Below are 24,120 nucleotides of genomic sequence, written 5' to 3'. Positions count from 1 at the left end.
CCACCTTGACAACAGGAAATTTAAACCAAGGTCATCTGTCCTTTTCCAGATAAGGCTACATCAAGAAGTGAATAATGATACTCTAAAAAATCAGAATGTTTCTCAGTTAGTTGCCTCCAGATTCCCCCCATGGCTTATCCCTAAAGCAAAAGTTTGTAACAAAACTATGGTCAAGAAGAACCTTTCTGATAAAATGGCAAAGAGTTTATTCTTAGAGCATGATGTAACTCATGATGGTGCTTATAAGATTTATACAGACGGTTCCAAGTCAACATAGGGAGTTGGACCAGCCGTAATTATAGAAGACTCTTGTGAGGCTGCAAAGCTACCACATTCGTCTTCAGTATATACAGCAGAACTTTCTGCCATTAATAGAGCATTAGTTATTGTTCATCGTACCGAGAAAAAGAAATTTGTAATATATTTGGATTCTAAAAGTGTTTTGGAGAGTTTTAATATTTGCAATTCATCACATCCTTTGATTCTCCAAGCTCAAGAGTGGCTGTTTCGAATTTCTTGCAAACACAAAGCGGTTTCATTCTGCTGGGTTCGTGCCCATGTAGGGATCAAAGGTTATGAAAAAGCTGATAGAGCAGCAAAAAGAGTATGTCATAAAAAATCACTGGATATCCATGAAGTTCCATACAATGATATGAAGTCTCCTATCCGAAGCTATATCTGCCACAAATGGCAGGAGCGATGGTCCTCAAACCTCCTTGCCAGAAAGAAGAAGCTGAAGGCAATCAGACCTCATTTGAATTTTGGCAGTCTTCGTTTCATAGAGATAAGAGGACCGAGATTGTTTTAACGGGACTTCGTATTGGCCATTCATGATTGACACACACTTTATACTTGAAGGAAGTGGGGCTCTAGTCTGTGCTCGCTGTAGCTGCCTGTTGACAGTTGAGCATGTTCTGGTTTGTTGCCCAGTGTATGTTGCTGCCCGCAGGAAATTCGGTCTTCCAGGGAAACAACTTTCTTATATTTTAGGAGACGATGTTGATGTCAATAACCTTGTAAAGTTCTTAAAAGAGATTGATATTTATTATAAAATTTGACTTATTTTATTAATATTTAATTTTACCTTTCACCTAATACACACAAGCGTATGCAGTTATACTTTTGATTGTATTTTAACATAAAAAAAATTACATTTCATTAATTATCAGATTATTTATTTAACTCCATTACGGCGCTGAATGACCATAATAGGTCCCAGTGCTTGGGCTTGTCCCTAAATTTTATAATCCACCCATCCATTCCAGTGTAATTACACTGAAACCCTATGCTCCAGTACTGAGTAAAGGGAAATTTAGCAAAAATATAGTATCTGAAATAGGACCTGGAATATTTGAGAACTCTTGTGATAAATATTTAACTTTTAATTTGGAAGACTCTAGTTGTGATATTTTTAATGTATATAGAGATATTGTCAAGTGTTGTGGCCGAGAGCCTAAGATTTCCTCTGAGGGGCGAGGAAAGCTGACGGTGGAAGCTGCCTCAGCAAAATAAAGTGACAAACTAAAAACATTATCTCACCTTGGTGTAGTTAAAGTAATGTGCAGTACATACTTTTTGGAATTACTCCAAGGGAATGATATATGCACCCCAGCTTATGACATACTCTGAAGAAAAGCTTATAGAAAAATTAAAAGATCAAGGTGTAATAAGAATTGAAAGAATGAAGAAGATAGATGGAGTCCTTGTCCCACTTACCAATTTAATTATTACATTCAATTCAACCCGATTGCCTAGTATAGTGAAAGCAGCCTGCTTACGTTTGAAGGTTAGACAATATATCCCAAGACCGGGGAGATGTTTTCATTGTCAAGAATTCGGACATATGTTAGGGTCTTGTAGACAGAAACTACAAGGCAAGCCTGCCACTTGTGTCAAATGCAGTGAACCAGAGCATGGCATGTGTAATAAACAAATCAGATGTATACATTGTGGAGACAATCATCCATCATCTTCACTTACCTGTGATGTATACATCATGGAAAAAGAAATTCAAACATTAAGGGTAACCGAACGTATCACATTTAGAGAGGCAAAAGAGTGTTGAATCAGTACGTTAGACCAAGAATATCCTTTTCCAGTGTTGCTGCCAACCGAAGAAGAAATATCAATGTTACCAAGGATAATGTAAATAAAAAACCAGTGACGACTTGTACTCGTGCCTCTTTAGAGGCAGCGCCAGTGATTGCTGGCTCTCCTTCCTCTTTGGAGGCTGCGCCAGTAATATCTGACGCTTCTGCCTCTTCGAAGGCAGTGCCAGTGGAAATATCTTTCCCTTTGGTTAAAATATCTGGGGCAAACCATCAGAATGTGCTCCACTGTTAGTATCTCGTAACAGTAAGCAGACACTGGTGGGCTGCTTCCCTCTAGAAAAATAAATTGATGGGTTAAAAAAGTGTGCCCAATCCTTAATCTCGTTAAATGACGAAGGCCACAGCAGTATATTTTTCCTAATATTTCTGTACTTAATATTTTTGGTAAGAATAGAAGTCTACCTTTCTTGCCATTTACTTAATACTTAAGACCTAATAGGACCTTTAATTTCTGTATGAGGCACTTTTCTGAAAGTTGTTTCTGGTAACACACAAGCAGCTTTTGCTTTCCTGTCTGCAGTCTCGTTTCCATGAATACCCATGAGGAGAGACCAACAGAAAGAGACTGATTTAGGTAGACAATATATACAAAAAAGCGACTCCTGAACTTTTTGAATTACTGGATGAAAGCTGTCAAATTTTTTAATAGCTTCCAAAGTGCTTTTAGAATATGAGTATATGACAAAATTAGTGTCAATACGTTGAAGAACTAAATCCACGGCAGAGACTACAGCTGTTAATTCGGCAGTAAATGTTGATGCATCTTTTTGTTAAATGATTTCTTGCATACCAATGCTTCTGGAATAAGCCATGGAGGATTTATAAGATGTTTTACTTCCAGGACTTTCTGGGATTTGAGATGGTTATCCCTAACATCCTCATTCACTCGAATTTGGAATGGTTTAGCAGCTCTTGTACCAGAGAGATTTCGCGAGTTTGTTTCCTTGAGTACTTGAAAGGAGGGATTTTTGGGAGCACTTTTCATTCTAGCCACGTATCGGAACCCCAAGCTCTTACCTTCTTAGATCAAGGGGAAGATGTTCTGTGTCGACATAAATGCGTTCAACATGAAAAGTTCTAAAAGCCCCTGGGCATATTCTCAACCCCATGTTCTGTGCAACATCCAATTCCTTTAGCTTTGTTTTACAAGTTGAGGAATAGATCTGACAGCCATAGTCTGGCTTTGAGCGACACAGCGAGTCATATAGCCTCAAAAGGGATTTCTTATCAGCACCCAACTAAATCCAGAAATAACCTTTAAAATATTCAAAGATTTTTTTACATTAATCTTTAGGGCATTTATGTGGCTGGCCCATGTTAATTTGTGGCCAATAATCATCCCCAGAAATTTTACTTCATTTTCATAAGGAATGTCCGTATGATAGATCCTTTTAAACTAAGTGTGGGAACCTCTTCCACACACCGGAACCTGGTAAATCTTACTGCAACTATTTTAGAAGAGAAGAATTTGTTACCATTCTCATCAGCCCACTTACTAACTGCATTAGTAGACCTTTGCAAATGTTTACATACTGACAATGAATCATATCCTGTGCAGTATATTGCAAGGTCGACAAAAAGTGACCATTTAACAGGAGGCAAGATACTTTCAACCACACTATATATTACCACTGAAAAGAGTGTTACACTTAAAATACTTCCTCCTGCACAAAAGGCTGAGAGAAAGAGTTTCCCACTTTTACCTTGAAAAATTTGTCCGTTAAAAAGGAATATATAAATCTGATCATTCTTTCACATATGCCGATCTTGTACAATTGTTTCATGATGCCAATTCTCCTGGCAGTGTCATATGCTTTTTCGAGGTCAAAATATACTCCAAAGGTCTGACATTGTTTGGCGAATCCTTGCTGGATTTGGTTGGTCAGCCTCAGCATGGGATCAAGGGCAGAGCAGTTTTTCCTGAAACCCAATTGAAATAGTGATATTAATCCTTTAGTTTCTAGGTGCCAAACTAGTTTTGTAATTATTATTTTCTCCATCAGCTTACACACACAGATCGTAAGAGCTATTGGTCTATAGCTGGTGGCTAAAGAAGCATCTTTATTAGGCTTTTTAATAGGAACAACTATGGATATTTTCCAGTCATTGGGTAGAATTCGTTTCCCATATTTCGTTTATAATCTTGAGTAAATATTTTTTGGCATCGTCTAGGAGGCATGCATTTAAGTATTTCATATATGATTGCATCCTCACCTGGAGTTGTGATTTCAGTAGAGGAGAGCGCCCCCCATAATTCTCTAATGGAAAACTTGTAGTTGTATGGTTCAGATTTTCCTAAATCAAATTTCAGAGTAATTTCAGAATTCCTAATTTCTTGAAATTCTCGTGAACAATAGTTGGCACTAGAAACTTTGGAAAAGTGTTTTCCTAGCTCATTGGCGACTTCAATGGGCTCTGTGATCAGAGTGTCATTTATTTTTAATGAGGGTAATGGTGAAGCAACAAATCTTCCACTCAGTTTCCTTATTTTGCACCACACCACTTTCAGTGGAGTCTTTGAGTTTATTCCACTAATATAGTAAAGCCAACTGTCTCCTTAGCTTCTCTTATGAAAGCACCGTTGCTTGGCTAAAGCACATTTGTAGATTAATTTAGACTGAGGAGAGCCACTAGTTTTGTAACGTCTGTAGCACTTCTATTAAAAGAAAAAGCAAATATGTAGGTGAATTGTTAGACCTCAGCTTTCTTCACTTATAGACAAGAGAGGGCCTAGCGACAAGCACTGGATTCCTCGAAGGCTACTGAAATGAAAGAACTGTTTGAATTGATGATCACGCAATATAAGGCCGGTGACCTTACAGCCTTGGTGAAGCTCGTGGTTGCTATGTCATTTCTAAGGCGTGCCCAGATGTGTGCATGTGTTTGTGCATGTAATGATGGGTCCAACCGCCCGAGATTGGAGAGAAAAAGCGACACTATCTTTGTGATAGTGATAAGACAAACGACGGCTTTGGAGGTATCGAGGTCAGAAAAGCCTATCGTAAGAGGTATGGCACATTTAAAAGGACTTAGGAAAAGTTGTGATTGAAAAGAGAGAAGTGTAATGTGTATACATTTATTTGATATTTATTTATGTGTTGGGGAATATAATAGACATATATCTTTGTTTCAGATGGTTTCATGGCATTATACAAGAGAATGGGATTCTTTAAAAGACTTGACTATTTAAATGTAGAAACTAATAGTTTGTGAGTTTTAGGGGTGATTACTTAGTCTAATTCAGGAGAGTAGAATGAATTTTACAGTCTTTTTATGGGCCAGACTTAATTCTTAATATTACGTCATTTAATCACTTTGTTCCATATCATGTTCAGGTAGTTTGGGAAATAAAAAGTATATTTTTGTATCTACGAGGATTCATTAGCCCAGCTTATATCTTAGCTTGATACCGTATGCAGAGAGAGCCAGCAACCAAAGGTAAGAGGGTTGTCGCTTGTTTTTATTTTTAATTCTAACCAGTGCCGAATGGTCGAATACGCTCGGTAATAGGTGGTGGCAGTGAGTAAAAAGCTTTTTATAGGTCGTAGGTATGCTTCCGAAGAGACTATAGCTAGTTTAGGCATATATTTTTTGGGGGAAAGGGTTATATTTATGTCACAGGCAACTCAGGGTTTTTTTTGCTGAGTTAAGAGTCTTAGAGTTCGGGGATGTATGGGCCTCTCTGGTCTCTGCATTGCAGCCAGTGTCGTTAGCTAGCACTTTGTGAAAACTTGTGTTTCGATGTCTCAGGAATGAAAGTTTAATTTTTTGGCATATTAAAGTGTTTATCAGGTGTGGTGAATAAGTTACGCACATTTGCAATGGGTATACAAGTTTGGGCTCCGGTCACACGAAGATGTGAGTGTAATTTCATTGTTTCCTTTCTTTTTTTTCTATTTTTATTGGTGATTAATTTGCTCAAAAGTGTGCTTTTGTTTTGATGTCCCTCAACATTCGACGTACATTGGGGGGGTTTTAGAACAACATGGGTGAAGATTTTTGGTTATTGTGAGTTACGTCAGAGAGAGAGAGAGAGAGAGAGAGAGAGAAGGTCGCTTGGTGAGAGTCTGAGAAAGAGGCAGGGCTGAAGATTTGCTGAACGAAGCGGTTTCTCTCTCGAACTCTTCTTCTTCTTTTTTTTTTTTTTTTTTTTTTTTTTTTTTAAATCTCAGGTTTCCCGCCCGGCGCAACCTTGTATTGAATATTAACAGCTGTTAATAGGGTGATTTACTGGGCGGGGTGCATATTTTTTTTTTTTTAATCTTTTATTGGGGGATGTTTGTATTAATTTTTCTGGATTGGGATTTGTGTATATAAATACATTAATGTTATTGAGGTCGGGAAATAACATAAAGCATAAAAGTTTTCATAAAGATAGCAAAATGGCGGACGAAAGTGGTACAACGACTCTGCTTCATCACAGTACGAATGTTAGTGCATGCATGAGTCCATTTCGTGGAGTCGTAGATGGAGTTCTTTCGTAGCCATACAAATCTTTATTGAAGGTGTAAATAATAAATTATTTAAGTGCAAAAAAGATAACAGATGATGTAGAGGCATTCAGAGAGGCGAAAGCTTTGTTAGACTTCAATAAGGGTGATCTCTCCTATCGTTGCAGGAGTTTTCAATATACAAAATGTCAAACCTGGGCTGATTTGCAAGCATTTTTAAGAGCAGCTTATGGCTCAAAGGAACATGGGGATATGGTGAGAGATCTTAAAAGACTATATAAAATACGGAAAGGCGCAACTAGCCTCGTAGAACATAGTTCAAAACTTTTTTACTCGGCGGGAGAATGGATGGAAATATTGAAAACATCTAATTGGGTTAAAGGAGGTAGTGTCTCACTTGACAATTTATATAAACTGATCCATTTTGCGATGCTCTTGCATGATGTACCGAATGCAACAGTGGATAGTTTTGATAAAAAGATTGAACTTACATCAGACGGAGAATTAATTTATGCCCAAATTCAGAAACATATGTCTAAATGTCCCACTGTAGATAGTACATTTTTTAATGGGACCAGCCCGAGAAATATGGTGCAAAGAGACACAGAATTTTCTTCTCCCCGTCTGTGTGTAAAAGTTGAATATAACAAAAGATCAACCGATCAAAGGCAACAGCAGTTGCGTTGCTTCAGTTGTAATAAACCAGGGCACCCAAATAAATTGTGTAGAGTTAAATATTGTGGAATGTGTAAGAGTGCGGATTACTATGGGCAATCTTGTCCGTCTCAGATACGGAAAGATGCGAGGCCTACACCTCAAAGTTCTGGGAGTTATAATATGAGAACTTCCCAAGCGGGTCATTTAAGAGGGCAAAGGGATCGGCAAAATTTTTGGAAGGCCGATCAACAAAAAGGGTACAGATGATTAGTACGTACCACTGTGGTCTCGTGGGGGATGCCCCAGAACCCAGGCCTATAGTTTACGCAACAGTGGAGGACATTGATATCCCAGTATCTATAGATACTGGCGCAAGCGTGAACTTGATGGATTACAATTTGTATCTATCTACGTTCTCCCATTACCCTTTGAAACCGTCAACGGAGATGGTGTGTGATGTGCAAGCCCATAGATTAAACACCCTGGGTTGTGTTCAAATACAGTTTACTCTCAGTGACAGAGTATTAATAGGACCATTTTTGGTTATAAAAAGGGTTGCGTTGGGTAACAGACTTGCTGGGTCATCCTGCATGTAAGAGACACAAGGTTTCGATCCATGTGGGTGTTAATGGGATAACGGTTGGAATACCTTGTGTTTTTCTCCCTTATGAGGACATGATTAGAACTGAGGATATGGAGATTATTGAAAAAGAGGATGTGTTTGGCGGTGCTAATGGTGATGATACTGGGGTTATGGGGAGTAGTAATATTAAAACCCACACTGGTGATACAGGGAATAACTGTGGTGATACTATGCAGCATATTGGAGTCCAAGGTAGTAACAATTTTGGTGAACGTGACAATAGTATTATAGGTGGTGATACTGATACTGATATTGATGTTATTTCTGATACTAACAATGGGGTGGATGTAATGAGAATCAAGGGTGGTGATGTTTATGGGATTGTAGAACGGGGAGGTACTAACCACAAATATAAAGGTGTTTTATCAGAGGATGTAGTGTTAATGCCAGGTTTAAAGACTATGGTAAAAGTCAAGTTGAGGGAAATGAGAAAACCCACGGATGTGTGTGTTATTGAAGGTAGCTAGAAGCTAAGAGGGATTATCAGCACGGCATCAGTGAACTGTGTATCGAAAACTGGGGTTACATGGTTAGAATTATTAAACTGTAATGATATAGTTAGGAAATACCAAAGGAATACACATGTATTGGATCTCCAAGACTGGAGTAGTGATAAGGGTTCAATGGCTATTGTAGAGGGGAAACCTGAGTTTTCAGAGGCAGAAATGCAATCAAGGAAACAAATATTTAGAGAACGTTTATTTAGCTAATGAAGATTATAATGAGCATGTTGAAGCGATAAGCGACTTATTGGCACAGTAGCCTTACAAGGTGATAAACTGGGATTAACTAATGTGTTAGAGCATAAGGTAAATTTGGAGAGTGGCACATAACCTATTTATATTCCTGCATACCACATACCTTTCAAAATCAGAGAACAGGTAGAGAAAGATTTCAATAAATGGGAAGAAGGAATCATTAGGCCTAGTGTGTCTCCATATAACTTTCCCTTGTTAGCAGTGCCTAAGAAGGACGGTTCTGTCTGTGTGTGCGTTGATTTCAGATGTTTAAATGAAAAGACAATCCCTGACCGTTATCCAGTCGCGTGCATACCAGATATTTTTGTTGAAATTGGGGGACATAATATTATAGCTAAATTGATTTGACGCAGGGTTTTCTACAGGTCCCTCTTAGTGAAAGTAGCAAGGAATATACTGCTTTTTCAGTGCCCAAGGGACACTATGAATTTACGCGAATGCTGTTTGGTTTATCAGGCAGCCCGATGACTTTTACCAGGTTGGTAAATACAGTTTTGCATGGGTTATTGGGTATTTTTATATATGGATGATATTTTAGTAGCAACAGATAAGATCGCGCAACACATGGAAGTGCTTACAGAAGTACTTAGGAGGCTTAGATTAGCGGGGTTGAAAATTAAGCTAGCTAAGTGTTCATTCTTGAAAAAGCAAATCACATATCTAGGCAACGTCATATCCAAGGAAGGGGTTAGAGCAAATGACGATAAAGTCAAAGCAATTGCGAATTTTCGCACCCCGAGATCAAAGAAAGAGATTAAGTCATTCCTGGGTATCACCGGTTTCTTTAGGAGGTTTGTGACAAGGTTTTCTAATATAGCAGCTCCCCTAACAGATATATTGCAGAAAGACATTCAATTTCAATGGGGGAAACCCCAGTCGGAGAGTTTCAAAAAGCTTAAGGACGTGTTTATGAACTCCCCCGTTCTTAAGTTTCCAGATTTTAGCAAATTATTCACATTAGTGACTGATGCCAGCCAGGAGGGTATAGGTGCTTGCCTTATGCAATAGTTTGATGGGAAATTCCATCCCATAGCCTTTTATAGCAGGAAGTTCAGGACAAAGGGGAGCAATGAGAGATCAATGGCTACCATAGATAAAGAAGCCTTTGCAATAGTATCAAGTTTGGTTAATTTTTAAATGCTACTGATGGGGAATAAAGTAGAAGTCCTTACAGACCACAAGCCATTATTAGATCTTTTTAATAAGCCAAATTTGTTGCCTAAAAGAGCTCGATGGTTTCTAACTATCAGATTTTGATAGAAGTGCTACAGACGTTACAAAACTAGTGGCTCTCCTCAGTCTAAATTAATCTACAAATGTGCTTTAGCCAAGCAACGGTGCTTTCATAAGAGAAGCTAAGGAGACAGTTGGCTTTACTATATTAGTGGAATAAACTCAGACCCCACTGAAGTGGTGTGGGGTGGGGGTTGCAAAATAAATGGAAACTGAGTGGAAGATTTGTTGCTTCACCATTACCCTCATTAAAAATAAATGACACTCTGATCACAGAGCCCATTGAAGTCGCCAATGAGCTAGGAAAACACTTTTCCAAAGTTTCTAGTGCCAACTATTGTTCACGAGAATTTCAAGAAATTAGGAATTCTGAAATTACTCTGAAATTTGATTTAGGAAAATCTGAACCATACAACTACAAGTTTTCCATTAGAGAATTATGGGAGGCGCTCTCCTCTACTAAAATCACAACTCCAGGTGAGGATGCAATCATATATGAAATAATTAAATGCATGCCTCCTAGACGATGCCAAAAAATATTTACTCAAGATTATAAACGAAATATGGGAAACGAATTCTACCCAATGACTGGAAAATATCCATAGTTGTTCCTATTAAAAAGCCTAATAAAGATGCTTCTTTAGCCACCAGCTATAGACCAATAGCTCTTACGAGCTGTGTGTGTAAGCTGATGGAGAAAATAATAATTACAAAACTAGTTTGGCACCTAGAAACTAAAGGATTAATATCACTATTTCAATTGGGTTTCAGGAAAAACTGCTCTGCCCTTGATCCCATGCTGAGGCTGACCAACCAAATCCAGCAAGGATTCGCCAAACAATGTCAGACCTTTGGAGTATATTTTGACCTCGAAAAAGCATATGACACTGCCAGGAGAATTGGCATCATGAAACAATTGTACAAGATCGGCATATGTGAAAGAATGATCAGATTTATATATTCCTTTTTTTAACGGACAAAATTTTTCAAGGTAAAAGTGGGAAAACTCTTTCTCTCAGCCTTTTGTGCAGGAGAAGTGTATTTTAAGTGTAACACTCTTTTCAGTGGTAATATATAGTGTGGTTGAAAGTATCTTGCCTCCTGTTAAATGGTCACTTTTTGTCGACCTTGCAATATACTGCACAGGATATGATTCATTGTCAGTATGTAAACATTTGCAAAGGTCTACTAATGCAGTTAGTAAGTGGGCTGATGAGAATGGTATCAAATTCTTCTCTTCTAAAATAGTTGCAGTAAGATTTACCAGGTTCTGGTGTGTGGAAGAGGTTCCCACACTTAGTTTAAAAGGATCTATCATACGGACATTCCTTATGAAAATGAAGTAAAATTTCTGGGGATGATTATTGGCCACAAATTAACATGGGCCAGCCACATAAATGCCCTAAAGATTAATGTAAAAAAATCTTTGAATATTTTAAAGGCTATTTCTGGATTTAGTTGGGTGCTGATAAGAAATCCCTTTTGAGGCTATATGACTCGCTGTGTCGCTCAAAGCCAGACTATGGCTGTCAGATCTATTCCTCAACTTGTAAAACAAAGCTAAAGGAATTGGATGTTGCACAGAACATGGGGTTGAGAATATGCCCAGGGGCTTTTAGAACTTTTCATGTTGAACGCATTTATGTCGACACAGAACATCTTCCCCTTGATCTAAGAAGGTAAGAGCTTGGGGTTTCCGATACGTGGCTAGAATGAAAAGTGCTCCCAAAAATCCCTCCTTTCAAGTACTCAAGGAAACAAACTCGCGGAATCTCTCTGGTACAAGAGCTGCTAAACCATTCCAAATTCGAGTGAATGAGGATGTTAGGGATAACCATCTCAAATCCCAGAAAGTCCTGGAAGTAAAACATCTTATAAATCCTCCATGGCTTATTCCAGAAGCATTGGTATGCAAGAAATCATTTAACAAAAAGATGCATCAACATTTACTGCCGAATTAACAGCTGTAGTCTCTGCCGTGGATTTAGTTCTTCAACGTATTGACACTAATTTTGTCATATACTCATATTCTAAAAGCACTTTGGAAGCTATTAAAAAATTTGACAGCTTTCATCCAGTAATTCAAAAAGTTCAGGAGTCGCTTTTTTGTATATATTGTCTACCTAAATCAGTCTCTTTCTGTTGGGTCTCTCCTCATGGGTATTCATGGAAACGAGACTGCAGACAGGAAAGCAAAAGCTGCTTGTGTGTTACCAGAAACAACTTTCAGAAAAGTGCCTCATACAGAAATTAAAGGTCCTATTAGGTCTTAAGTATTAAGTAAATGGCAAGAAAGGTGGACTTCTATTCTTACCAAAAATATTAAGTACAGAAATATTAGGAAAAATATACTGCTGTGACCTTCGTCATTTAACGAGATTAAGGATTGGGCACACTTTTTTAACCCATCAATTTATTTTTCTAGAGGGAAGCAGCCCACCAGTGTCTGCTTACTGTTACGAGATACTAACAGTGGAGCACATTCTGATGGTTTGCCCCAGATATTTTAACCAAAGGGAAAGATATTTCCATGGTAAATCCCTCTCGAATATCTTGGGAGATGAAGCAGATATATCTGCTCTCATCTTTTCAAAGTTTATACAAATTTTTAATAACATTTCGTTAATTATTTATATATCATATCTTACAGATTTTTAAAGACCGTAAACTATTTTTGATAAGTATTATGCCATTCATTAAACTTCATATTTTTATTTTTTTTATTAATCACATCTAATTTTATGAATCATTTCTTTCACTAAGTCATTCATTCATTTACCATAATTCAATTTATTTAACCTTCATTACGACGTTGAATGGCTTTCTTGGCCCCAGTGCCTGGGCTTTAGCCCTAAATATCATACATCCATCCATCCGACGTCGCTGCCACACCTGTGAACCTGCTCACCGCCGCCTGTACCCTGTAGTCCCCCCCTGCCTGCCGACCCCGCTACCTGTGGGCTTCCTCGACCAAGGTACCTTGTCCTCGACCTGCTGACGCGCTCCCCCTAGATTCTGACCCCTTGACGTGGGTAGGGGGCTTAGGGACCAGCAGCTGGGGCGTGATGCCTGGTGGGGTTGCTTTCTCACTGGTCCTTGGGGCCCAGCTGCTGATCCAACTAAATTAGTCAGAACTTTTTCTTCTTTCTGCAATTTTTTCATTCTTACTAAATCCTTCTCCTTCATGTAATTTTTTTTTTTTTTTTTTTTTTTGGATTAATTATTTGGAAATTTCCACCCCTTTGCTAAAATTTACTGGACCTGGTAAACAGAAGAGATATCATAGCTGGGACTGGGGTTTTATATCTGAAAGCTAAATAGGGGTGGGAACTGTGGCAAGGAACCATCAAAACTGCCCGATTCAATGCTTCGGACCTGAGTGATATCAGGCGGAAACTATTTTGCAGGGCTGGACCACGGATTCCAGGGGGGTCTAGTTTTGTGGATAGGACTCTCGGCATTCTGTCCCGGTTTGCCCATAATGTGATTAGAGTGGGGATGATTGTATTTTGGTGGACTTGTTACTGCTCAGTCCTATCAAGCGGTTTGCTTACACTTGGGCCACTCGAATAATGTTTGTGCCATTCCCCTGTGGGTAGGGTAGGGATGCGGACATTTGGGAGTCGGTTCTCACTTGTGCCATTAGTGGAAGAATAAATCTCCATGAAAGGTTTGATGATATCTTTTTAAGGTTTTCAGGTTTATTTTATATATATATATATATATATATATATATAATATATATATATATATATATATATTTTTTTTTTTTACTTTGATCTTTATGGAATCAGAAAATAAAGATACAAGTACCATGGACCTTTGATGGCGGTAAATCGGCACAGGTAACGACTACTGGAACCTCCCCTGACAACCTTCCTCTGGAAAAAATCAAAAAAATCTTCCAGTGGTAATTACACTGAAACCCTATGCTCCTGTACAGAGTAAAGGAAATTAAGCAGAGACATGTTTGAAATTGGACCTGGAATATTTGAAAAAGTCATATGAAAAGTATTTAACTTTAAATTTGGAAGAAGATGGTTATGATATTTTTGCTGTATATCGAGACATTGTGAAGTGTTGTGGCCGTGAGCCTAAGATTTCCCATGAAGGTAGAGGAAAGCTGACGGTGGAATCTACCTCAGCCAAAGAGACTGAAAAAACTGAAAATATTATCACACCTTGGAGGAGTCAAAGTACAATGTGGAGCACATGCTTTTTTGGAATCACTCCAAGGGAATGATATATGCTCCCCAACTGATGACATACGCCGAAGAAAAACTTGTAGAGGAACTAAAAGATCAAGGTGTAATAAGAGTTGAGCGAATGAAGAAGAAGGTAAATGGAGTCTTTGTACCACTTCCCAATTTGATTATTACATTTAATTCTACTAGATTACCTACTGTAGTAAAAGCAGCCTGGCTCATTTCAAGATTAAACAATATATCCCAAGACCAAGGAGAAATGTTTCATTGCCAAGAATTTGGACATATGTTAGGGTCCTGTAGACAGAAACTGCAAGGCAAGCCAGCCATTTGTGTCAAATGCAGTGAACCAGAGCATGGCATATGTAATAATCAATGCCAGATGTATACATTGTGGAGAAAATCATCCATCATCTTCAATAATTGTGATGTATACATCATGGAAAAAGAGATTCAAACTTTAAGGGTAACAGAACGTATCACATTTAGGGAGGCAAAAGAGAGAGTATCGATCAATATGTTAGACCAGGAATATCCTTTTCCAGTGTCGCTGCCAACCGAAAAGAGAAATATAAATGTTAATAAGGATAATTTGAATAAGAAACTGGTAACGACCCTTACTCGTGCCTCTTTGGAGGTGGCGCCAATTGTTGCTGGCGCTCCTTCCTCTTCAGAGGCTGCGCCAGTGATTTCTGGTGCTCTGCCTCTCCGGAGGCTGCACCAGTGATTTCTGGTGCTCCTGCCTCTTCGGAGGCTGCGCCAGTGATATCTGGTGCTCCTGCCTCCTCGGAGGCCGTGCCAGTGATTTCTGGTACTCCTGCCTCTTCAGAGGTGGTGCCAGTTGATTCTGGCACTACCACACCTCTTTAGAGGCAGTGCCGGTGGTTTCTGGCACCATTGCTTCTATGGAAGCAAAACCAGTGATTTCTGGTACACCTTCCTCTGTGGAGGCTGTGGAGGGTATACCTGGCACTCCCACCTCTCTGGAGGATGTACTAGCTATAAAATGCTTTGGAGGATGCACCAGTGTCCAATCCTCACACCTCTTCAGGCGACACCAGCTTTGTCTGCTGTTCCTGAGACTGAATAACCCTCTAAAAAGGAAGGCAGCCCTAAACAATCGGTCCCCCTTGCCAGAAAAAAAGAGCAAGGTTGTAAGCTGAAAGCTCTTAAAAGAGGCTCTAATGTAACAGCCTCTAAAGGAAAATAAAATTCATTAATTTTCTCCAGTGGAACTGTCAGGGATTGAGAGCTAAATGGGAAGAGTTAAGGCTGCTCATATCAGAAGTGTCTCCTGTTTGTATAGCTCTGCAGGAGACCATGATTGGATTTAATAATATGTGCCCCAGCCCACGAAGAGTATACATCCTATCACTCCACCTATAATTTAAAATGTTGGAAGCCATGGTGGTGTTGTTTGTATGTTCGAAATGACACCCCACAAAATCCTATTATTATTCAATCAGCATTGCAAGTGATTGGTGTGGCAGATCCATTTGCAAAGAAAATATACAGTATGCTCTCTCTATCTACCACCTAACGAAGTCTTCCCCATCAATGAATTCAAATCTCTTATTCAACAGTTACCACGTCCTTTTCTGATTTTGGGAGATATGAATGGAAGAAACCCTCTTTGGGGTGATATCATCACCAATCAAAGAAGAAGGTGCTTAGGTTCCATCATAGAAGATGAAAATGTGGGATCCTCAACTCTGGGGAGTCTACGCATTTTCATGTTCAAACAGGCACGTTATCAAGCAATTGATTTATCTATATGTAGTGATGACTGTCTTATTGACTTTACTTGGAAAGCTATAAATGATAGATTTACCAGTGACCATTTTCCAATAGTGGTGAGTGTAGCATCAAGTCCTCCATCTTCAAGGCTACCCAAATGGAACATTGGTAAAGCTGATTGGTCAACGTTCCAGGAGCACAGCTCAATAGATGACTCTGCTGATGACTTTCCCTGTGTAGATGACGCTCTTGACTTTTTGAATACAATAATGTTCTCGGCTGGTCTTCAATCTATACCAATAGGACTTCAGGCAAATTTTGGTCCGACCGACCAGTTCCCTGGTGGACTCGTAAATGCCAGGAAACCCATAGAACTAGAGATCTGCCTTCACCAGATAACCGCAGACGAAAATGTGAGTATTATCGTGTAGAATTTCGAAAGCGAGAGCTCATTTTCGCTTGGAAATCAAAAAAGCACGAAAAGAATCTTGGACAATTTTCATATCTTCACTAAATTCAAAAACTCCTCTGACCCTAAGTTTGGAAGAGAGTTAGAAAAATAGCAGGCAAGTTCACTCCTTGTCAACCTCCAGTTATCAAGGTGAATGGTTGCGAGGTAGCAGACCCCCAGTTAGTGGCAAATGAGTTTGCTAATCATTTTGCTAATGTTGCTAAGAAAAATGATGATAGACCCTATTCAGCTCAAAGACGGATAATGGAACAGGTCGAAATTGATTTTAATACCTCAAGACATGAGCAGTACAATGCTCCTTTTACGATTAGAGAATTTGAATCGGCCTTGAATAAATGTAATGAATCAGCTCCTGGACTGGATGATATAACATATTCAATGATTAAGCATAACCCCTGAAAATACCAGACTTTTCATATTAAGCCTAATTAACAGAATTTACCGAGAACATATCTTCCCCAAGCTTTGGGAGAAGTTAAAATTACTGCCATTTGTGAAACCTGGAAAAGATCGTTCAAGACAGAAAAATATCGTCCTATTGCATTGACATCTTGTTTGTGTAAGATCATGGAAAAAATGGTGAACACACGATTGATGTGGTACTTGGAGAGAGGTAAATACCTTTCGCCTGCTCAGTGTGGTTTTCGGAGTATGCACTCCACAACTGATGTATTGGTACGAATGGAATCTTCAATATGTGAAGCTTTTGCCAACAAACAGCATCACATCACCGTTTTCTTTGATCTAGAGAAGGCTTATGATACAACATGGAGATATGGCATTTTGAGGGTCCTTTATGAATGTAACCTGAGAGGCAATTTGCCCCTGTTTTATTAAGGCTTTTTTAAAAAATAGGATATTTCAGGTTCAGGTTGGAGCAACATTGTCAGATGTGTTCAATCAAGAAGAAGGAGTACCACAAGGAAGTGTTTTAAGTGTAACCTTGTTCGCCTTGGTAATCAATGGGGTTTCTAAAATAATTCCCCCAGATATAACCTATACCCTATTTGTAGATGACCTGTCGATTTCCTTTGCAGCATCAAGGATGGCAGTGGCTGAACGCCGTCTTCAGCTCTGCATTGATAATATAGTAAAATGGGCTGAGGTTAGGTTTTTAGATTTTCTGGCAGTAAAACGGTAACTATGCACTTTTGTCGTATAAGGGGAATCCACACTGATCCAGATCTGTTCATTCATAGGCAGAGAATTCCTTGTGTTGGTGAAACAAGGTTTCTTGGTTTGATTTTTGATAGTAAGCTGACTTGGATTCCACATCTGAAATATATTAAGGCAAAATGCTTGAAAGCAATGAATTTGCTGAAAGTCGTGTCTCACACTTCGTGGGGTGCAGGACCGAAACTCAGATGTTGAGATTATATAAAAGCCCTTGGTCTTTTCAAAATTAAGTTATGGGTGTGAGGTGTACACTTCTGCGAAGCCAAATAGCCTTAAAATGCTCAACTCAATTCATCATGGAGGAATACGATTATGTACAGGAGCATTTTAAATCATCTCCCACCGAGAGCATGCTTGTAGATGCTGATGAGGTGCCACTGGATCTTCATTACAAGCGTCTGCTGGTTCGGAGCTGGTATAGATTCCAGTAGGCTACCTAGGTCTTTAACCAGCATTTGTATGAAAAATGAAAGGCATTGGCAGTTTTATGAAAATCACCCCAAGCAACCTCATCCATTTGCTTTTAAGAGTAAATTTTATAGTCCGTGAATTAAATATGCCAAGAATCGAGATTTTACCAGCAAAATACTCGGTTAGTCCCCCCTGGAACTTTCCAGAGGTAAAATTTTGTAGATATTTTAATTTTACCAAGACAGAATTGTCCAGTGAGGCCATGCGGTCAATATTTTTAGAACATTCCGTGCAACATGATGACTCCATTGCAGTTTTCACGGATGGCTCAAAGTCAGATGCTGGCGTCGGCTTGGTGTAGCCTTCCCTGATGTAGAGAGAAGTGGCAGGTATCATCTGTTGCATCAATTTTTACAGCAGAACTATATGGAATTTAAAAGCTTTAAAGGAAGTTTTAATTCGGAATGAAAATAATTTTATTATATATTGTGACTCAAGAAGTGTTCTCAGTCACTGGAAATTTTAACCCTTTAAACCCTCTGATTTTAGATATATTGGAATGGCTGCTTTTACTAAAAAGTAGAAAGGGAAAGAAATAAAGTTCTGTTGGGTGCCTTCCCATGTTGGGGTGGCTGGGAATGAGAAAATGCTGACCAACTTGCAAAGTCTGCAGTCAGCTCCTCAGAACCCACAGATGCCTACTACCATATCGGGATTTGTATCCTCTAGTAGGTCAGAGAGTTGAAAAATGTTGGCAGTCCCAGTGGGAGGATATTTTAAATAATCAAAAAATGCGTAGTATCACGTCATCAGTGTCTCCTTGGTCATATCCGTATATGCCAAGGAGACAAGAAACGATGTTGTGCCGATTGAGGATTGGACATACAAGACTCACCCAGGGGTTCTTGATGTCTCGTGAAAATCCTCCGTTTTGCGAGACTGTACTGTGCCCTTGACTGTGAGACATTTGCTGGTTGAAGTGTCCCAGATTCTTGAATTTGAGACATAGGTTACTGTCTTGGGGTCGTGACAGAGTAGGTATTTTATCTAGCTACAATTCTTGGAAAGGATTGTAATATAGAGCAGATATATATTTTTATGAGGGAGGCGGGCCTCCTTAACCAAATTTAAATTATACATAGATTGTCTATGTAAGAACTTATATATGACAAAATTTTTATATAATATATTTATAGATCTTTTTATATTTAGTTTATAAAAAATTTAATTTTTTTTATATTTAATTTATTTCGGTGTCAATTACCCAGATGTTGTGACGCCAGATAATATACAATCAATCAATCAATCAATGTCTGACGCCGCTGCCACGCTTGCGACTTCCTCAGCCCAACTTATGCCGCCACCGCACCTGGGGGTCCCCATGGCCCGTCCCACGCCGCCACCGCACACAATGCAGCTCCCTCCGCAGTCTGGTTCGTTTGTCCTCAGTCGACAGTAGAACCCCCCATGCAACCACCAAGGGTGGCATCCTGTCAGCCAGCAACACCAAAGGACTCGACATTCGAAATGCCCCACAACAAGTGTCGCAAGAACACGGGGTCGCCTCTTGCATCCAAGATATTTTTCATCCAGTCATTATTCCATAATTAATGGGGTTGGGGGGGGAGGGGGAGTATTTGTAAGGACAACGCTTTTCCCTATTTTTTATTGTATCTAATCATCAAGCCGCGTTGTTCCTTTAACAATTTATAGAGCGTTCTGCGGCCTTTCAGCAGATGTATAACTCGTGTACTCTCATTATCTTTAAATGTGTCTCCGAGAAAACACAAATCCTTCTGGCCCAGACCCAGTTTCTCTCTGTTAAGGTAGGATACTACGTACATATACGTCCGCAGCCTCCTTTATAGCCTGTTTTTACCCGTCTTACTCTCAGGTCCTCACAGTAGTATGTTGTAACAGTCGGCACATATTCATAATTGTGTCCAACATGAATACACTAATTTCATGTACTATGTATGAATGGCATCTAAAACTAAAGCAGACGTATCAGCGAATAACTCTTTCTGTGTATTAACGAAAACACTCTACGTAATGTAAAAATCTTATCGACAACTACCTTTGCCCCATAACTGTCTAATGATAGTCGAAAAATCTTCCCGTATATGTTACCAGACCAAAATATGCTATATGTTCTCGTTCCGCTACAGATATTTCATTGCGTAATGTATAAGAAAAAAAAAATATGCCAATTGTAACAGTCTAACAGGCCTCTAATTTCTTTAGCACCTTAAAGATCCTCTCTTGATGCTTATCACAAAATGAAATGCCGTTTATTTGAACGCGTATTTCCAACAGTGAAAAAAATTTCCTATTACCGTCACCCGCTGCTCTGTTCCTAACACTACTTATTAACAGAAGCAAATTTGCTAACAGTATGGACACGCTCTACCTGAACCTAATCATCCATAAACTCACAAGGAAATCGCCGAAATCAAAACACTTCAAATAAATGAAAACAGGTGGAAAATCTAAGGCAGTAAAAAAAATAAATAGATAAATAAAAAACGACGGCTACTCTTACTAACACAATTATACAGCAAAATGTGCATCTACGTGTAATGAAAAATATCTGTTGAGGCACGTATTTTAAAGACAAAGTATGAACAATAACACACTTTAACTTATCACTTATTGTTTATTAGGAGTAAAATGCGGTGAAGAACAGTTTCAGTGTTGTGAGGGAGATTTCGAAAATCTTGCATTATTAAGTCGGTCAAGGTGAAGATCGGCAACGGGTCTGCATTATAGGCGAAGATTGAAGAGCCCGTTGAAGACTAGTGACTTGTTCGAAGTGGCCCAAACTGGTTTTCTTCTTCGTGTCTCTCGCGTAGGCGTTAAAAGGGTGACTGCGATGTTTCTAAGCCCTGCCACGTACAGTTGGGGAAAAGATTCCTTTTACCCCTGGAGTTCACGAGGCATTGTAAATGGCAACGCCGCTTTTGTTTATGTAGTAGATGATCCTCATTGGTGCAGACGTCTCCTTACCAGTTACCATATATTTATTACGTATTTCATAAAAAATAAAACACGTTGATAAAAAATTTAAGTGTGAACAATCAGAAACGTGAAAATTTCGTTAATAAGTGTTTTTTTCTCAGGATTAAATGAAACTCTTTACAAGAGGGAATTACGTACAGTAAAATCATCGTGCTTCTAGACTGACAAAGGTGATGGGGGTGGAGGGGGCCAGAATGGAAGGAGGTGGAAGTTGTTCGGAGGGAGGGTAGGAACGGTGAACTATCTAATCAAACCATGCATACCTTCATTAACGCTTTCTCTCTAACTCCAAGATCTTTAGAACCTAATGCGGAATTTCCAATTCAAAAGTAGATACTGTCGCTACACTGACTGAAAGTAAATGTTGATGCAATTGCTACAAAATCTTAATCGTTGTCCACAACCCATTTTTTCAAGACGAGAGAGAGATTGTTTGTGAACTTATATGCTATCGCTAAGTATAACTTATAAGTGGTTTTATGATCAGCATATGTTCACTTCCAATTATGTTGAAAGGTAATAGTTTCTGAGACTGGGTTTATGAATAAGGGTGGGGGATGGTTTCTTTTCCAACAGGCTATTTATCCATGAAAGTGGGCCCGAAACTACGGCCTTTCTGAACTTTTGGCCGAGAGGAAAGGTTTACCTTACAATGTTTTGTAAACCTCAAGAAACAACATCAACCAAAACCTTATTGAGAATGAACTCGCAAGAGGAAAGGCTTTGCCAACGAGGGGCAATAGTTGCGCTAAAAGGAAGAGGCTGTCAAACGGTGCAGTTTCAATAAAAGGGAACTTGGCATTACAAAGACAATAGTCAGACGCTGGTGGAGGCGGTGACTGGCAGGAATCAGGAAACCTCAAAGATAAATACCGGAGCGGTGGGCCTAGGAAGACATCTGAAGATGATAAGCAAATTATTGACTGCAATCAAGTCTCCTTTTAAGAATGCAGTAGCCATTAGGGACGAGTTGCATTTAGAGGTCTATGCAACATCACTGTGAGGAATCATCTTCATGATGCAGATCTGTTTTATCGGATCCCGTTTAAAAAGGGGAAACTTGAACACCATAAAAGGGCAATATTGGCTTTTGCACGTCGGTATGCTGATAAAACCCTTGATTACTGGGCTCGAGTAAAATTCAGTGATGTGAAGATATTCATTTCAACAACTCACGGACGACTACACTGCTGGCGCCCAAGCAACACAAGACACGAGCAACAGTTCATTTATGAAATTGCTCACAGTGACTATATTATCATGTTAAGTATAGGGTTGGGTGCATTTACACGGTGTGGGAGAACTTGAAGTTGGCGGCCGCTTCACTGCTGAGAAATATATAGAGATATTAGAAGAAGTAATGGTGCCTTCTGTCCGTGCATGCCCCCTTCCCTATCCTGAAGGTATAACTTATGCGATATTCATTGTCTTGCTCATCATAATTAGATAATGGCAAGTTACTATCAAGATTTCATAGCATCTAATATAAGATTTTCAATTAAATTATATAAATTAATGATACAAATGATACAAAAATCTTTTCGGTGATACTTGCTTCATTTTCCTTTTTGGAAGGATAACTGTTCTATTCTTAATACCCTCATTGTTAGGCAATGGTTTTCAGAACAACCAGATATTTAACTCCTGGAATGGGCTAGCAAAGGGTGCGACATGAAGCGTAAATGTATGGGGAAATATAGTTAGCAGTTGGGAGCAAGGAGAGGAGCGATCTCACCAACTGTTTGAGCACACGTTACGAGAGTGGGAGTTCTTATGCCGACGAAATCAGCAAATGATTTACAATCACGTTGCATCTATGCCAAATACGTTGCAGGAGGTGATCGCAAATGATGAAGGCTGGACAAGATATTGATTTTTATGAACTTTAAATGTTAATTAGCTATTAGGTTTCTACTTTGGTGATGGAAATATAGTAGCAAGTTATATTTTGCTCTATCCTGTAGATTATCAAAGAACAAAGTGATTTATAACTTCAAGTCTGCATAATACCAGTTGCGTTATTATTATTATTAGTAGTAGTAGTAGTATGGCTCACACAATAATTTTTTGAAATATAATAACCTTAGTTCTGAATTTTCGAGCATATAAATGAAATTACTGGAAATTTTAAAATGAAATGTGAGACAGCTCTCTACAATGATATTTCAATGTTTCTTGATCTTACGAAACTCAAGATTGATCAACTTCATGCAAAGATCATTCCTCAGTAAGAATTTCTGCATTTGTAAAACCATTTGAGTTTGCTGCTGAATTTCCTCTCCGAAAACAAATACATTAACTACATTTGAATAAACATTTTATAGACGTTTCTTTAAAAACGTATACATAGTCCCCAACCCATTTCAGAAGACGAGAGATTGATATCATGTGATCACACAAATATCTAGCAAAATAAATCGGAAATTTATTTTGCTCGTCTATTTTTATAAATGTGGCCAGCATTCTTTTATGATATTAATAAGTGAACAGCCAAGCCATGCCATTACTCCAGCATTTACGTGGAAAACAAGTTCTTTCCTCAATAGTTGTATTTGAACCATTGTCAGGCAGCCTCTATCAATGGATGAACACCGAAATAGGTAAAGCTTATTTAATTATTATAATATATATATATATATATATTATATATATATATATATATATATATCATATATATATATATATATATATATATATATATATATACGTATATATATATATATATATGATATATATATATATATATATATATATATATATATATATGTATTTGTATATATATATATAGTATATATATATATTATATATATATATAGGTTACTGTAAAATTTTTGTATAAGGTAAACGAAAAATATATATACAGTCTATGAGTGACCATGTTATAAAGAATGTTAAATAAGTATAATTTGAAAGTAAAAGAGCGTTTAGCAACGGTCAGTGGCTGATAAATTATGATTAAAACTGGCATGCTAAGATTATGTTAATAGTGAAAAATAGCTCTTAAAAGTTGTTAGTGTGATCTCAGCAGCGGTCGATGAAAAGGAAACTTCGTTCTTAGCTGCTCATTTTTGGGTAGACATCCTAAATTCTTAGCCATAACGAATGAGCTAAAAAAGTAAATGTTATCCGACAACTGCTACAAAGTATGTTTAAAATAGAATTCTTATCAGGATCGCCAATACATTTCATGAAATTTTTATCAATTCAAATTTCTCTGTCCATGTATTTTCATCTCCAAACTCCTGTGT

This window comes from Macrobrachium nipponense, chromosome 2, assembly GCF_015104395.2.
Source record: "Macrobrachium nipponense isolate FS-2020 chromosome 2, ASM1510439v2, whole genome shotgun sequence".
NCBI lineage: Eukaryota > Metazoa > Arthropoda > Malacostraca > Decapoda > Palaemonidae > Macrobrachium > Macrobrachium nipponense.
This window is presented reverse-complemented; position numbering follows the sequence as displayed.